This window comes from Ostrinia nubilalis, chromosome 12 (genome assembly GCF_963855985.1).
Source record: "Ostrinia nubilalis chromosome 12, ilOstNubi1.1, whole genome shotgun sequence".
NCBI lineage: Eukaryota > Metazoa > Arthropoda > Insecta > Lepidoptera > Crambidae > Ostrinia > Ostrinia nubilalis.
In genome coordinates this window covers 4,422,831-4,432,340 of record NC_087099.1, presented here as the reverse complement: position 1 = coordinate 4,432,340, position 9,510 = coordinate 4,422,831, and positions in this window count along the sequence as shown.

Below are 9,510 nucleotides of genomic sequence, written 5' to 3'. Positions count from 1 at the left end.
ACAATTGTCAACAACTTCGAGTGTAGTCTCCAACCTTTAGAGGAGTGGGTGCAACACGGACGTTTGACATGATTTTTGTCTTGTCCATGTTCATTTTGAGACCCACTTGTTGAAAGGCTCTACGGAGGCCATGACTCCGATATCATCCCCGATATCGCGACTCCTTGGTCTTCTGTATAATCTGCCGTAGCGTACCTGTGTGTGTACCATAATACTAAAGCCGTTTCGGAAACAAGCTTGTTCGGAAGACTGGAAGTCGTCGAGTCTGCGAGTGAGATGATTCGTAAGGACTCTCGAAAACAGCTTGTAAACACGCCTCATAAGTGAGATGAGTCTATAATGCTAACACCACACTTCTGTGCCATGCCGGAGGCGGTTTTTCTTCGAGAATGACGGAATTGAACTGCTTCTGTAGAGCCTTTAGTACCGGCGAAGCTCAGCTATAATGCTGTAACACCTGGTGCCTTGTTGTATTTCAGCTATTTGAGTGCCATTTTAATCGTGTACAAACTGACGTCCGATATAATATGTTCGGTATAGTGTCAGGTCAATCTAGCTCTTGGGTTTTGCAATATTTGTTTTATGTTTAAGGTTAAGAATAAATAAACAAAGAGACCCTGTGTTATGTATTTATTTGTTTTATTTAAATAAAATTAAAATAATATAAGGTGTTATTTTTTGTACTGATCATACTTTACCAACGCATCTAATAAAATCATACAAATACAACCCAAGTGTTTTTAAAAAAAAATTCAGGCTAGTTTTTGTTTTTACTTTTCCTAACAAAAAAAAGATATTATTTTTACAACCATCCTGTCTTCACTCACTGCCTCTCTCTCTTTCTTTACTCATTTCATTCATACGAGTACGAACAATGGCCGCGCGCATTCATTCAACGTTCACACACATAAAGGTTAGATTACACTAAACCTACGTTACCAAAAATTATCACTCGTGAGTATGTACGATGTTACGTCATGTTAATAGGTACTACGCGCTGGGAGAAACAAAATCTAGCTACATAAGTAGGTAAATAAGTGTATTTTCATTAGTGTAATAGCGGGGGACTTTTCCAACGAACCGAGGCGAATCATCCGCGTTAAACTAGAAATTTAAAAAAGGATAGAAATTGGAATTCAATATCTACGGTTTCGTAATGCCTACGCAATTTATTTAGAGACGTAATAAAAAATTGATAGGTACATACCTATTACTACTTCGCTTCGCTTCAGTGGAAATGCACCCTAATATTGAATATGAATAGGTGTTGTAAATAAAACTCACTGATCAATTTTCCTGGTTTTAATTCCTAAATTATGATTTGCCATCACACTTTAGATTCATTGATTTTACTTATTCACACATTTACCTATTTTGAATGTTGTTATTTAAAGTTCCTAGGTTATTATTACACTAATCACAATACATTTTGAACGTCAAGCCTTTGTTGAATGTTCACGTAAACACTGTCTTGCACTGTCTAATCTAGCCACGATCGAATTGAGGTAATGCTTTCGGGCTGCACACTTGCTTGCTGTTCACTAGACACCACGTCGGATGTTGTATTCACAATTCGCGCACTAACTTTTTTACGGAAAAAGTCCCTTTCGCGTAAACAAGCACTCATCTGTCCAAATCACACTGTAGGTATGTACCTAGGTAGACTTCCGCAATAACCATCGATAGAACTAGGTCGCGGTCGTGGCCCTCTGGCAACAACTCCTTGATAAGGCATTCCGTATTTTTACGCAAAAGCCGCCGTCTGCGGCGCTCGCATCTGGGTACCGCCAGCACTGTGCCGGTGATTGAAATTGAAATCCAGAACTTCGTCCTCGAAGCGCACGGAATCTCGTCAAGTCAGGATACGGCTGCGCTCCCTGAAGCGCTGCGCGGCTCCAAACAAGCAAGGTATGAAGGTTTTCGACTCGTCAATGTTTCTCGTCGGCCAGTTAGTGTGCCCGAAACATAATTTCACCTGCGTTTTGTTATTGATCAAGCGCGGCATTGTAATAAATCACACATACACTGCAATACGTTTGGGCGCATTGGACGGACTGGGACGATTATTTATGTTGTTGCGCTCCCGCATGCCGATCGGCGGCTCGGCGCGGGCTGTGGGCGCGGAGCGACTGGCAGCGAGCGATATCAATATGGCCGACTCACGCGGCGCGGCACGTGGCAGTGGTCGTTGCCCTCGGCCGGCTACTACGATAGTGCGTACAAACGAATACTCACCGCGCTCAAAGGATGATTTATTTTTTATTTTTTTCGAAACATTCTTTGTCGTTTTACTCGAAAACTAGCCTGAATTTTTTTTTAAAAACACTTGGGTTGTATTTGTATGATTTTATTAGATGCGTTGGTAAAGTATGATCAGTACAAAAAATAACACCTTATATATAAAAATTAAGAATTTATTATAGTTCCTTATTAAAAAATTAAACATATTGATTAGGATTTTTGTTTTATTCCATTGGTATTTCAGACACATAAACCTAAAATGAACCATCTAACCAATAGACCAGCAATCAGATATCAAAACGTTTTAAGTATTTATTATATTAATTATTGAAATACATTAGGTATTTCTTCATAATGTCATCAATTCTAAGTTTGCGGAGCGATTTTTATATTTGGAGATTCAGTTCTCAATTCCGTGATTCATTTTCTCAATTCGGTGCTCTCTCAATTCGATGCTTAACATTTCTCATAAACCACTTCACAATATTTAGTGACAATGCTATTTTTACATTCAGAATGGAGTAACATTTATTTTTTTGTATTGAAACTACTTAAAAAACTAAATATAAATTTTAGCACCGAATTGAGAAAAAATACACCGTACAGTAGAAATGCCCTTCACGCGTTCTATTTGCCGAAAGGGTTTTATTACCGTTTTAACGCGCTCGTAAATTATGTGAAGCTAGAATTATCTCCATACACCAGTTTCAATCTCTTGGATCCTTGGAAGTTTTGCTACAACCAATAATATTATTTATCGATAAATCTTTAAAATAGTAAAACAACTTCGTTAAGTTGTTTTACCCCGTTGCATTGGGTAAATATGGATTCGTTCAACTTTAAAAACTTGTCCACGTTATCAACACAGATTTGACAAAGATAAATTGCAAAGAATAAAATCATTTCATGCTGACTATAAGTTTAATTGACAATACGTTACTTAAAAATTATTCGGAATTTAACATTATAAAGTTATTTCATATTAATTATAAAATATGAATCGAACAAAAATTAATACTTAACTTTTTTAACACAGATAAAGTATAATCATTATTGAAATACAATGAATGATCAAGTAACTTGATGTTTTCGATATCGGTGCTATTCTATTGATAAGTTGTGTCCCATCACTAGCAAAGGGCACTGCGTGCGCATACGCGGCGTAGTCGCGCGGTCGTTGAATCCTGTGAGATTTATCTTAGCGTTCGTCTTTTTTTGGAAAGCCATAAGACATAATTTCGAGGAAACTGATCAGTTTAGAACCAGTTCTTATCCAGGAATCAGTTACTGCTTAGGCATTCAAAGTGTTTAGTACAAAGACTTAAAAATAAGTAGGTATATTAGTTACTTAAATAATACTTAAATAATAGATTAATCTAAGCTCTACATTAGCTAGTACAGTTAACATCTATAGATACTAATATTATAAATGCGAAAGTAACTCTGTCTGTCTGTCTCTCTTTTACGCCTAAACCACAGAACCGATTTTGATGAAATTTGGCATAGAGATAGCTTGAGTCCCGGGAAAGGACATAGGATAGTTTTTATCCCGAGAAACAGGGACGCGCGCGATAAAGCTTTTCTGTGACAGACAAAATTCGACGCGGGCGAAGCCGCGGGCGGAAAGCTAGTTGGATAATAAAGCATCATCAAATTCAGTCTTCATAATTATGGTTTACTGGACTTTTCTTTATTGAAAGATCACTTCTTAATATTAGGGGTGTGAAATGCTACGTAGTTAACAGTTAAACTACCAGGCATACGGCTAAAATCAGGAGTTTAAACCTACTGACAAGGTGACAGAGTTTCTTCCGCCACTTCTTGTCAGCACCAGCCGATATGTTGTTCCGAAGTGGTGGTAGGACAAACTATTAAATGGTCTACATACTAATAGTTTGAATTTGAATTGAATTAGCCTTCTTCAAAAACCCGAGTATTAGGGTTTGTACCCGGGTAATCCCGGAACCGAAAGAACCGGGAAAACCCGGGTTTTTTCGACAGCTTAAGAACCGGGTTTTAAAAATTCAAAACCCGGTTCTTTCGGTACTTTCGGGTTTTGCATATTTATCTAAAAATCTGTTATAGGTATTAGGCATGAGTCGTAACAAGAACATTGCGAACGTATAGAGAACCTAAAGATATCAGATTAGCTACTAATAAAGATTACCTACTTATTGGTTTTTTTTTTTTTTAATGAGATATGTAAATATTTTAAGCATTTTTCTTACAATTTTTTTAAATCACTGGCATATTTTTGTTTGCGCTTTCGCTGCGACAGGTTATACAGAAGATTGACGAGTATAACTTGCCACTATGCTTGGCGTTCGTAGACTATGAGAAGGTCTTCGATTCGTTCGGGTCTTGGGCAGTGCTTACAGTCTCTTCAGCGGTGCCGTATTGACTATCGGTATATCGAGGTGCTGAAGTGCTTGTACAAAAACGCCACCATGTCGGTCCGAGTCAGGAGCAGAGCACGAGGACGATTCCTCTGCAGTGAGGCGTTAGGCAGGGAGATGTTATATCTCCTAAACTGTTCACCACTGCATTGGAAGACGCTTTCAAACTCCTTGAATGGAAAGGATTCGGCATAAACATTAATGGCGGGTACATCACTCACCTTCGGTTTGCCCACGATACTGATTGTGGTCATGGCAGAATCGTTGTAAGATCTTGGCACAATGCTCAAAGACCTTAATCGAGTTTCCTAACAGGTAGGCCTGAGGATGAATATGGACAAAACAAAGCTTATGTCCAATGTCCATGTTGCGCCCTACCCAGTTTCGGTTGGGAGCTCAATCCTCGAGATTGTTGACGATCCAGCTAGGTAGGTCCAATTTCGAAAAGGGAGTCAATCGTCGAATCCAACTCGGCTAGGCAGCGTTCGGCAAACTACGCAACATCTTTTCATCCAAAATACCTGTGCCTGAGGACGAAAGTCTACAACCAATGTGTGTTACCAGTGATGACTTATGGCTCGGAAACGTGGCCTCTCACTATAGGCCTTATACAGAAGCTCAAAGTTGCACAGCGTGCTATGGAGAGGGCTATGCTCGGTGTTTCTTTATGAGATCGAATCAGAAATGAGGAGATCCGTAAATGAACTAAAGTAGCGACTTTAGTTCATTTACGGATCTCCTCATTTCTATGTCAGCGGATTCAGCGGACATAGCCCGACCCGGACGTAGAACTGACGGCCGATGGGGCAGGAAGGTCCTGGAATGGAGGCCGCGTACCGGAAAACGCAGCGTGGAACGTCCACCCACAAGGTGGACCGACGACATCATAAAGGTAGCAGGGAAGCACTGGACGCAAGCCGCTACCAATCGATCAACATGGAAAGCATTGGAGGAGGTTTATGTTCAGCAGTGGACGTCCTATCCTATGGTTTAAAATTAAATGATGATGATGATGATGATATTTTTGTGTGAGAGTTGGCAACACTACTTCTCCTTTATTTGCTTTGCATCTGACAGTCAATATATAAATAGTCAAATATATCGATAAGTTGGATGAAAAAGACTGATTGTGGTACCTACACACGACAGCACATCAGGCTACCCATTTTTGTTGCAAACTCGCCCCTATTACAACTACACAGGAACCCACAGTGGTTACCTTGACGTGCCGTCGTCTGTACCTCAATTGAAAACTAATTATTTTACTTTTATTATAATTTTGGGAGTAGAATTTAGTAAAAATAGAAAAATATTGTAAATCATGTTTGTTGATTATTCCTAGTCTATTCAAAGAAGTGTTATTTCAATAAAAAAAAACATAATCAAAATGTTGTTTTTTTGGAACCGAAAGAACCGAAAAAACCGGTGCTCCCGGTTCTTATGATCACCAGACCCGAAAAACCCGGTTCCTCAAACCAGAACCGATTCTGCATTCCCTACCGAGTATACCCGCCACTGGTACTGAAGAAGCATGAAGTTTTAATAGCTAACCGCTCGCATAATGCACTTCGATTAAGCTTGTTGTCTCATAAACGTCCTATTAAGTGCACTTTTGAATGATTTTAGTTTTGGTCGTTATACTAATTGATACAGTATGGTATCATCGACCAAAATAGTGCAGTTATTATATTTCTGAGATTTGATTGAGCTTCGTTATGTTATGCTATGCATGCAAGTTGGCGTGCCATTGCATGGTTAACAATAGTATAAATCCTAGAAATTAATATCACTTCCCTATGTAAATTATTGTATTGTACAGTCAAGCGGTCATTTATTATGATTTGTGGAGAAAGTTATCGATGTTAGTTGAAAAAAATGATATAATGTAGTACACCACTATTTTATTTTGCGGTGGTAAATGTTGTCAATAGCTCGCATCCCATCCCATATATTATTTTAACCCTTTAGCTAGTGATGACCACTATATTTTGAACTTTATTGAGATGAAATATGGTATAAAAGAGTTAATTGGTCTCTCAGATGGGTAGGTGACACCATCAATTAATTTACATTTTATGAGCTGTCAAAACGAGATTCCCCCATATTTTTTTACAGCAGTGAGTATATTACCAACTCAATTGACTGACTCTAGACTTCCAGAGCAATTTCTTTTACAATTACAGTTAAATCTAAAGTAATCGAGTTTTCAGGGCTGAAATTAAGCATATTTCCCCTGTAAAATGCTTAATGATGTCAACCCGTTTGCATTTCAGAGACAAACGGATATGTAAATGACATTTTTGATGCATTATCTAATTATAGTAGGCCCTACTAGAGTTGGTCCTTGTGGAATAGAGAGATTTCGTTGTGGAAATCCATGGGGAGGCCTTTATTCAGCAGTGGACGTCATTCGGCTGAAAAGAACGAACGAACCTACTATAAATAAATATCCTTGGACATTTTACACTACGCTTCTAGTCCCAAACTAAGCAAAGCTTGTACTATGGGTATTAGACAACGGATATAAACACACTTAAATACTTTTTTTTGTCAATACATACATATTATACATAGAAAACACCCAGTCCAATACAAACAAATATGTTCATGTACACAAATGTTTGTACTGTGCGGGAATCGAACCCGAAACCTCCGGAATAGTAGTCCGTTTCGAACCACTACACCAAACGGCCGACAATTAGAGTTGTTACCTAATCCAAGAGCATTGTAATAGTTTATTGGCCACTAACCACTATTCCTTTGTATGCAGGCTAAGGCCTCACACCGTAGTAGGCAGCCGATAAATCGCAACGAGACCTCGTAGGCCCACATATAGACTTGTAAACACAGTTACATAACTGTCTATAATCACTCGCTGTCCATCTCTATTAAAATTCCAGTTTGAGTCTCGTGATTTAAGTGATCTATATAAATACTCGTACATATATTTACTAATGGGAATCATGGAAAGTCATTTTACTATCATAAAACAAGTTATAAACCTTTAGTCAGCTATGTATTATAATTATTGAATCAAATAACAGGTAATCAGATAACGTCCCTTACACTTCAAAACCGCGAAACTGCATTTTCGTAACTTTACAGAAAAGAAGAAAAACTAATGTTTCCGAAAATGCAGTATCGCGGTGTTGAAGTATAAGGGACGATAAGCAAAATAAACATTAGTAATTGTAATGCAGTTATTGTCCCTTGATATAATAAGAAAATTCAAAGAAAGAAGGTTCGTTAAACCCTAAACTAATGTAAAGTTATGTCATAAGAAAGGTTACAAATTAAGTTTTCAGAAAAAAACAAAACAATCGCGAATGACAATCGATACATCGATGTTCGCTACTCAGGAAGACGCCATTACATTTTTTAATTAGGAAACCGGCTGGTAAAAGTGGCCTTCCGTCATTGGGCGCATTGACAGCAGGGCTGGCACAAGGAGAATTAACGCCAGTTGATTCCAAAAGGGTACAAGCTTGAAATTATGCAGAAGTTAACAACCCTGAGTTGATAATCAAGGTCGTGAAGATACTTAGTGGTTTCGGATACATTGGTTCTTAAACAGTCTTAAAAAGCAAATATCCTGACTGTGAGTTGGTGTTAGTCCCGAGCCCTCACTCCTCAGTCTGCATCCAGTCTACCCATACCTCGTACTACAATTTAGTTAAGTCATCAATTAGCTGATTAGCAGGCTATCATCAACAGCCCTTTACAGTCCACTGCTGGACTATGAGCCTCCTCCACTATAGTAGAGGGTTTTGCCATAATCCCCACGCTTGGCAGGCGGGTTGGAGATCGCAGTTTAAAAGATTTATGTTTGTCAGAGAGCGCTGCTGCCCGTTCTCTGTTTCATGTGTAGTCCCTAAGTCGCCTCTTACGACACCCGCGGGAAGAGTAGGGGTTGGTGACAAATGTATTCTACTCTGCCGTCACCACACGGCCAAGGAACAGCTTGGCTGCACCAAGCTATCAATTTTTTTCAGAGCTCTACATTTTATCAGCAGACCATAATCTTCCATCTTCATTAGGGTTTGTACCCGGGTAATCCCGGAACCGAAAGAACCGGGAAAACCCGGGTTTTTTCGACAGCTTAAGAACCGGGTTTTAAAAATTCAAAACCCGGTTCTTTCGGTACTTTCGGGTTTTGCATATTTATCTAAAAATCTGTTATAGGTATTAGGCATGAGTCGTAACAAGAACATTGCGAACGTATAGAGAACCTAAAGATATCAGATTAGCTACTAATAAAGATTACCTACTTATTGGTTTTTTTTTTTTTTAATGAGATATGTAAATATTTTAAGCATTTTTCTTACAATTTTTTTAAATCACTGGCATATTTTTGTTTGCGCTTTCGCTGCGACAGGTTATACAGAAGATTGACGAGTATAACTTGCCACTATGCTTGGCGTTCGTAGACTATGAGAAGGTCTTCGATTCGTTCGGGTCTTGGGCAGTGCTTACAGTCTCTTCAGCGGTGCCGTATTGACTATCGGTATATCGAGGTGCTGAAGTGCTTGTACAAAAACGCCACCATGTCGGTCCGAGTCAGGAGCAGAGCACGAGGACGATTCCTCTGCAGTGAGGCGTTAGGCAGGGAGATGTTATATCTCCTAAACTGTTCACCACTGCATTGGAAGACGCTTTCAAACTCCTTGAATGGAAAGGATTCGGCATAAACATTAATGGCGGGTACATCACTCACCTTCGGTTTGCCCACGATACTGATTGTGGTCATGGCAGAATCGTTGTAAGATCTTGGCACAATGCTCAAAGACCTTAATCGAGTTTCCTAACAGGTAGGCCTGAGGATGAATATGGACAAAACAAAGCTTATGTCCAATGTCCATGTTGCGCCCTACCC